This window comes from Arachis stenosperma, chromosome 9 (assembly GCF_014773155.1).
Source record: "Arachis stenosperma cultivar V10309 chromosome 9, arast.V10309.gnm1.PFL2, whole genome shotgun sequence".
NCBI lineage: Eukaryota > Viridiplantae > Streptophyta > Magnoliopsida > Fabales > Fabaceae > Arachis > Arachis stenosperma.
Genome location: NC_080385.1, coordinates 96,073,530 through 96,081,485, shown reverse-complemented (window position 1 = coordinate 96,081,485; position 7,956 = coordinate 96,073,530). Strand labels below are relative to the sequence as shown.

At 40.3% G+C, this 7,956-nt stretch overlaps 1 non-coding gene across 1 annotated transcript; it reads left to right on the top strand.

Annotated features, from left to right (window-relative positions):
- The first annotated feature begins 2,617 nt into the window (after positions 1-2,617).
- On the top strand, positions 2,618-2,725 carry LOC130953237 (small nucleolar RNA R71). Its single transcript, XR_009075409.1, has one exon. It is a non-coding gene; the product is annotated as a small nucleolar RNA R71 (small nucleolar RNA).
- The last annotated feature ends 5,231 nt before the right edge of the window (positions 2,726-7,956 follow it).

The window sequence follows — 7,956 nt, the reverse complement described above, 5'->3', positions numbered from 1 at the left end:
GTTCTTGGTGCTCCACCCTTAGTTGTCCCATGTTGGAACTTAATTCTCCTAGGGAGGTGCTTAGTTGCTCCCAATAGTCTTGTGGAGGAAAGTGCATCCCTTGAGGCATCTCAGGGATCTCTTGATGAGAGGGGTCTCTTGTTTGCTCCATCTTCTTCCTAGTGATGGGCTTGAGGTCATGCCTTCTCAGTTGAACCGGCTTTGGATGCCATAAATGGTTATGGAAAAGCAAAAAGCAATGCTTTTACCACACCAAACTTAAAAGGTTTGCTCGTCCTCGAGCAAAAGAAGAAAGAAGAGAGTAGAAGAAGAAGAAATGGAGGAGAGGGAGATGGCCTTGTGGTTCGGCCAAAAGGGAAATGAGTGGTGTTTTATGAAGGATGGATGTGAGTGGTGAAGAGAAAGAGATGTTGAGGTGATTGGTGAATGGGTGAAGAAGAAGAGAGAGTGGTGGGGTTGTTTGGGGATCCTGTGGGGTCCACAGATCCTGAGGTGTCAAGGAAAAGTCATCCCTGCACCAATTGGCATCAAAATCCACGTTTTGAGCCATTTCTGGCGTTAAACGCCGGGCTGATGCCCATTCCTGGCGTTTAACGCCAGGTTCTTGCCCTTTCCTGGCGTTTAACGCCAGTCTGGTGCCCCTTTCTGGCGTTAAACGCCCAGAATGGTGCCAGACTGGGCGTTAAACGCCCAAATGCTAGGCTTACTGGCGTTTGAACGCCAGCAGCATCTTCCTCCAGGGTGTGCTGTTTTTCTTCCTGTTTTTCATTCTGTTTTTGCTTTTTCAATGGATTTTGTGACTTCTTATGATCATCAACCTACAAAAAAATAAAATAACAAAAGAAACTATATAAAATATAATATTGGGTTGCCTCCCAACAAGCGCTTCTTTAATGTCAGTAGCTTGACAGAGGGCTCTCATGGAGCCTCACAGATACTCAGAGCAATGTTGGAACCTCCCAACACCAAACTTAGAGTTTGAATGTGGGGGTTCAACACCAAACTTAGAGTTTGGTTGTGGCCTCCCAACACCAAACTTAGAGTTTGACTGTGGGGGCTCTGTTTGTCTCTGATTTGAGAGAAGCTCTTCAAGCTTCATCTCCATGGTGACAGAGGGATATCCTTGAGCCTTAAACACAAAGGATTCTTCATTCACTTGAATGATCAGTTCACCTCTATCAACATCAATCACAGCCTTTGCTGTGGCTAGGAAGGGTCTGCCAAGGATGATGGATTCATCCATGCACTTCCCAGTCTCTAGGACTATGAAATCAGTAGGGATGTAATGGTCTTCAATCTTAACCAAAACATTCTCTACAAGTCCATGAGCTTGTTTTCTTGAATTGTCTGCCATCTCTAATGAGATTCTTGCAGCTTGCACCTCAAAGATCCCTAATTTCTCCATTACAGAGAGGGGCATGAGGTTCACACTTGACCCTAAGTCACACAAGGCCTTCTTGAAGGTCATGGTGCCTATGGTACAAGGTATGGAAAACTTCCCAGGGTCTTGTCTCTTTTGAGGTAATTTCTGCCTAGACAAGTCATCCAGTTCTTTGGTGAGCAAAGGAGGTTCAGTCTCCCAAGTCTCATTTCCAAATAACTTGTCATTTAGCTTCATGATTGCTCCAAGATATTTAGCAACTTGCTCTTCAGTGACATACTCATCCTCTTCAGAGGAAGAATACTCATCAGAGCTCATGAATGGCAGAAGTAAGTCCAATGGAATCTCTATGGTCTCATTTTGAGCCTCAGATTCCCATGGTTCCTCATTGGGGAACTCATTGGAGGTTGGTGCACGCCCATTGAGGTCTTCCTCAGTGGCGTTCACTTCCTCCCCTTCCTCTCCAAATTCGGCCATATTGATGGCTTTGCACTCTCCTTTTGGATTTTCTTCTGTGTTGCTTGGAAGAGTACTTGGAGGGAGTTCAGTAACTTTCTTGCTCAGCTGTCCCACTTGTCCTTCCAAATTCCTAATGGAAGACCTTGTTTCAGTCATGAAACTTTGAGTGGTTTTGATTAGATCAGAGACCATGGTTGCTAAGTCAGAGGGGTTCTGCTTAGAACTCTCTGTCTGTTGCTGAGAAGATGATGGAAAAGGCTTGCTATTGCTAAGCCTGTTTCTTCCACCATTATTGTTATTGAAACCTTGTTGAGGTCTCTCTTGATTCTTCCATGAGAAATTTGGATGATTTCTCCATGAAGAGTTATAGGTGTCTCCATAGGGTTCTCCTAGGTAATTCACCTCTTCCATTGAAGGGTTCTCAGGATCATAAGCTTCTTCCTCAGATGAAGCATCCTTAGTACTGTTTGGTGCATTTTGCATTCCAGACAGACTTTGAGAAATCAAATTGACTTGTTGAGTCAATATGTTATTCTGAGCTAAAATGGCGTTCAGAGTGTCAATCTCAAGAACTCCTTTCTTCTGACTAGTCCCATTGTTCATAGGATTCCTTTCAGAAGTGTACATGAATTGGTTATTTGCAACCATTTCAATTAGCTCTTGAGCCTCTGCAGGCGTCTTCTTCAGATGAAGAGATCCTCCAGCTGAGCTATCCAAAGACATCTTGGATAGTTCAGAGAGACCATCATAGAAGATACCTATGATGCTCCATTCAGAAAGCATGTCTGAGGGACATCTTCTGATTAATTGTTTGTACCTTTCCCAAGCTTCATAGAGGGATTCTCCATCCTTCTGTCTGAAGGTTTGGACTTCCACTCTAAGCTTACTCCATCTTTGTGGTGGAAAGAACTTTGCCAAGAAGGCATTGACTAGCTTTTCCCAAGAGTCCAGGCTTTCTTTAGGTTGAGAATCCAACCATATTCTAGCTCTGTCTCTTACAGCAAAAGGGAATAGCATCAGTCTATAGACCTCAGGGTCTACCCCATTAGTCTTGACTGTGTCACAGATTTGCAAGAATTCAGCTAAGAACTGATGAGGATCTTCCATTGGAAGTCCATGGAACTTGCAATTCTGTTGCATTAGAGAAACTAATTGAGGTTTAAGCTCAAAGTTGTTTGCTCCAATGGCAGGGATAGAGATGCTTCTCCCATAGAAATCAGGAGTAGGTGCAGTAAAGTCACCCAGCACCTTCCTTGCATTGTTTGCATTGTTGTTGTTTTTGGCTGCCATGTCTTCTTCCTCTTTGAATAATTCGGTCAGGTCCTCTAAAGAGAGTTGTGCTTTGGCTTCTCTTAGCTTTCTCTTCAAGGTCCTTTCGGGTTCAGGGTCAGCTTCAACAAGAATGCCTTTGTCTCTGCTCCTGCTCATATGAAAGAGAAGAGAACAAGAAAATGTGGAATCCTCTATGTCACAGTATAGAGATTCCTTGAGGTGTCAGAGGAAGAAAAATGGAAGACAGAGGTAGAAAATTCGAACTTATTAAAGAAGATGAAGTTCGAATTTTGTATTAAGGAATAGTGTTAGTCTATAAACAGAAGGATGTGAGAAGAGGAGAAGTAATTTTCGAAAATTAAGTAAAAAAATTTTGAAAACATTTTGAAAAACACTAATTGATTCTCAAAAACTAAGAATAGAAAAAGAATCAAGTGATTTTTGAAAAAGATTTGAAATTAGAAATCAAAAAGATATGATTGAAAACTTATTTTGAAAAAGATGTGATTGAAAAATTATGGTTTTAAAAAGATATGATTGAAAAGATATGATTTGAAAACAATTTTAAAAAGATTTGATTTTAAAAATTAATGACTTGCCTAACAAGAAAAGATATGATTCAAACATAAAACCTTCCTCAACAGAAAAGGCAAAAAATGTTCAATCAAATCATTAATTGTTAGTAAGTATCTTTGAAAAAGGAAAGAAATTGATTTTGAAAATATTTGATTGAAAAGATATGGTTTGAAAAAGATTTGATTTTGAAAAACTTTGAAAACTTGAAAAAAATTGATTTTGAAAACAAAATCTTCCCCCTTTGCCATCCTGGCGTTAAACGCCCAGAATGGTGCACATTCTGGCGTTTAACGCCCAAACTACTACCCTTTTGGGCGTTAAACGCCCAGCCAGGCACCCTGGCTGGCGTTTAAACGCCAGTCTGTCTTCTTCACTGGGCATTTTTGAATGCCCAGCTTTTTCTGTATAATTCCTCTGCAGTATGTTCTGAATCTTCAATTCTCTGTATTATTGACTTGAAAAGACACAAATTAAAAATATTTTTGGATTTTTAATAATGAGGAATAATCAAAATGCAACTAAAATCAAATAACAATGCATGCAAGACACCAAACTTAGCAGTTTGTACACTACTGACATTAACAAAAATGAGAATGCATATGAGAAACAACAAAACACTCAAGTCAATAGAATTCAAAGATCAGAGCAAGAAATCATCAAGAATTACTTGAAGATCCTTAAGACACATGAATGAATGCATGCAATTGACACCAAACTTAAGATGAGACACTAGACTCAACCAAGAAACATCAAATATTTTTGGTTTTTATGATTTTTGTAAAATTTTTTTTTTGTGATTTTCGAAAATTAAGTAGAAAAAGATATCAAAATTCTTAATGAGAATTCCAGGAATCATGCAATGTTAGTCTAAAGCTTTAGTCTAAAGGAATTAGACATGGCCGGCCAAGCTTCAGCAGCACACTGCATTCAAGAGCTAAATTGATGAGAATCAATCAGCCTTGGTGATGATAAGAACATCACCTTGAAACACTAGAATTCATTCTTAAGAACTCTGAAGAAAAATACCTAATCTAAGCAACAAGATGAACCGTCAGTTGTCCATACACAAGAACAATCCCCGGCAACGGCGCCAAAAACTTGGTGCACGAAATTGCAATAACACTTTTGCAACTCCGCACAACTAACCAGCAAGTGCACTGGGTCGTCCAAGTAATAAACCTTACGCGAGTAAGGGTCGATCCCACGGAGATTGGTGGTATGAAGCAAGCTATGGTCATCTTGTAAATCTCAGTCAGGCAGACTCAAATGTATAATGGTGATGAACGAAAATAACATAAAGATAAAGATAGAGATACTTATGTATATCATTGGTGTAAGAGCTTCAGACAAGTGTATGAAGATGCCTTCCCTTCCGTCTCTCTGCTTTCCTACCGTCTTCATCCAATCCTTCTTACTCCTTTCCATGGCAAGCTCGTGTAGGGTTTCACTGTTGTCAGCAGCTACCTCCCATCCGCGCAGTGAAAGCTAATGCTCTTACACTCTGTCACAGTGCGGCCAATCACCGGTTTGGTTCCCTCCCCTACCGGAATAGAATCACTCTTTTGCGTCTGTCACTAACGCCCAGTAGGTTACAGGTTTGAAGCACGTCACAGTCATTCAATCATTGAATCCTACTCAGAATACCACAGACAAGGTTTAGACCTTCCGGATTCTCTTGAATGCCGCCATCAGGTCCTGCCTATACCACGAGGATTCCGATTAAAGAATCCAAGAGATATTCACTAAGCCTCAGATGCTTATAGAACAAGAATGGTTGTCAGTCACCTTGTTCGTGAGTGAGAATGATGATGGGCGTCAATCATCACATTCATCAGGTTGAAGAACAAGTGATATCTTGGATAAAGAACAAGCGGAATTGAATAGAAGAACAATAGTAATTGCATTAATACTCGAGGTACAGCAGAGCTCCACACCTTAATCTATGGTGTGTAGAAACTCCACCGTTGAAAATACATAAGAACAAAAGTGATCATTGGTTTCGGCCCCAGAGAGGGAACCAGAAGAACCAAGATCTGATCTAAGAACTAGATGTCCCAAAAGATGAAAATACAATAGTACAAGGTCCTACTTATAGAAAACTAGTAGCCTAAGGCGTACAGAAATGAGTAAATGACATAAAAATCCACTTCCGGGCCCACTTGGTGTGTGCTTGGGCTGAGCAATGAAGCATTTTCGTGTAGAGACTCTTCTTGGAGTTAAACGCCAGCTTTAGTGCCAGTTTGGGCGTTTAACTCCCAATTAGGTGCCAGTTCCGGCGTTTAACGCTGGAATTTCTTGAGGTGACGTTGAACGCCGGTTTGGGCCATCAAAGCTTGGGCAAAGTATGGACTATTATATATTGCTGGAAAGCCCAGGATGTCTACTTTCCAACGCCGTTGAGAGCGCGCCAATTGGGCTTCTGTAGCTCCAGAAAATCCACTTCGAGTGCAGGGAGGTCAGAATCCAACAGCATCTGCAGTCCTTTTTAGTCTCTGAATCAGATTTTTGCTCAGGTCCCTCAATTTCAGCCAGAAAATACCTGAAATCACAGAAAAACACACAAACTCATAGTAAAGTCCAGAAAAGTGAATTTTAACTAAAAAATAATAAAAATATAATAAAAACTAACTAAAAGATACTAAAAACAATGCCAAAAAGCGTACAAATTATCCGCTCATCAGCTACTCACGTTTGCGCCAACGTTAGCCCCCTAACTTTGGGGCTAACGTTGGCGCCATTGGTGTATTAGGAATGGCCAACGTTGGAGCCAAAGTTAGACCCCTAACTTTGGCACCAACGTTGGTATCAGCAAATTTTGCTAGCTGATATGAAAAGTTAGCCTCAAAGTTAGACCCCTAACTTTGACTCAAACTTTTACTCCAACTTTTACAAAACTCCAACCCGGTTCAATTGGTTCACTTTGGTTCCTCTCCAAACTTCAAGAGCAATCAACCAAGGCCTCTTTCAACCCAATTCCACCAAGAGCAAAGGCCCAACTCAAGGCTTGAAGATCATTTGAAGAAAGTGTATAAATAGGCTAGAATTCAAGTTATTCGAGGAGCTTCCTTTTCTTATTTTTCATAGAGTTTTCCTTTTGGCATTTTCAGAGAGTTTTAGATATTGAGTGAGCTTTAATTTCTTAGTTTGGGGAAGGAGAATTCTATTCTCTTCCTCTTAGTTTTATTGCTTTCAATTTCAATTACAACTGTCTTGGATCTTGGGTTGGAGAATTGAAGGAATTCTGTTTCAATCTCATCCTTGGATCTCTCTGTTTCTTTACTGCTTACTTGAATTAAATTTTCTGTTAATTGCTCTTCATCTAATTTCTTTGCAATTTACATTTCCCTTGCAATTGTTCTTGTTGGATCTTGGAAGGCATTGAGATTTAGACTTGATTTTCTAGTCTCTGGGTCCTGAGATCTAAATTCCAACTTTACATTCTGTTTAATGCTTTCCATGCTCATTTACTTTTCTGTTTAAGATCCGGTTTGATCTAAATCATTCTCTACTTCTCTGCTTGTTGCAATTTTACTTTTCCTTGTTTAATTTCTGCAAATCCAACTCCCAATTCCCTTTACAATTCAAGCCATTTACATTTCCAGCACTTTAAGATTTTGCAATTTATATTTCTTGCAATCTAAGTTTCTGCCATTTAATTTCCTGTTATTTAAGATTCAGCAATTTATTTCCTGTTCTTTTTACTTTCAATGCAATTTAAATTCTGCAAATCACAAATCACTCAACCAAATCTTGATTCGCTTGACTAAATCAACCACTAAACTAAAATTGCTCAATCCTTCAATCCCTGTGGGATCGACCTCACTCCCGTGAGTTTTTATTACTTGATGCGACCCGGTGCACTTGCCGGTGAGTTTAGTGTCGGATCGTTTTCCGCACGTCAATCTTCGTCCTCTTCAGAGGAAGAATACTCATCAGAGCTCATGAATGGCAGAAGTAATTCCAATGGAATCTCTATGGTTTCAGTGTGAGCCTCAGATTCCCATGGTTCCTCATTAGGGAACTCATTGGAGGCCAGTGGACGTCCATTGAGGTCTTCCTCAGTGGCGATCACTGCCTCTTCCTCCTCTCCAAATTTGGCCATGTTGATGGCCTTGCATTCTCCTTTTGGATTCTCTTATGTATTGCTTGGAAGAGTACTAGGAGGGAGTTCAGTAACTTTCTTACTCAGCTGACCCACTTGTGCCTCCAGGTTTCTAATGGAGGACCTTGTTTCAGTCATGAAACTTTGAGTGGTTTTGATTAGATCA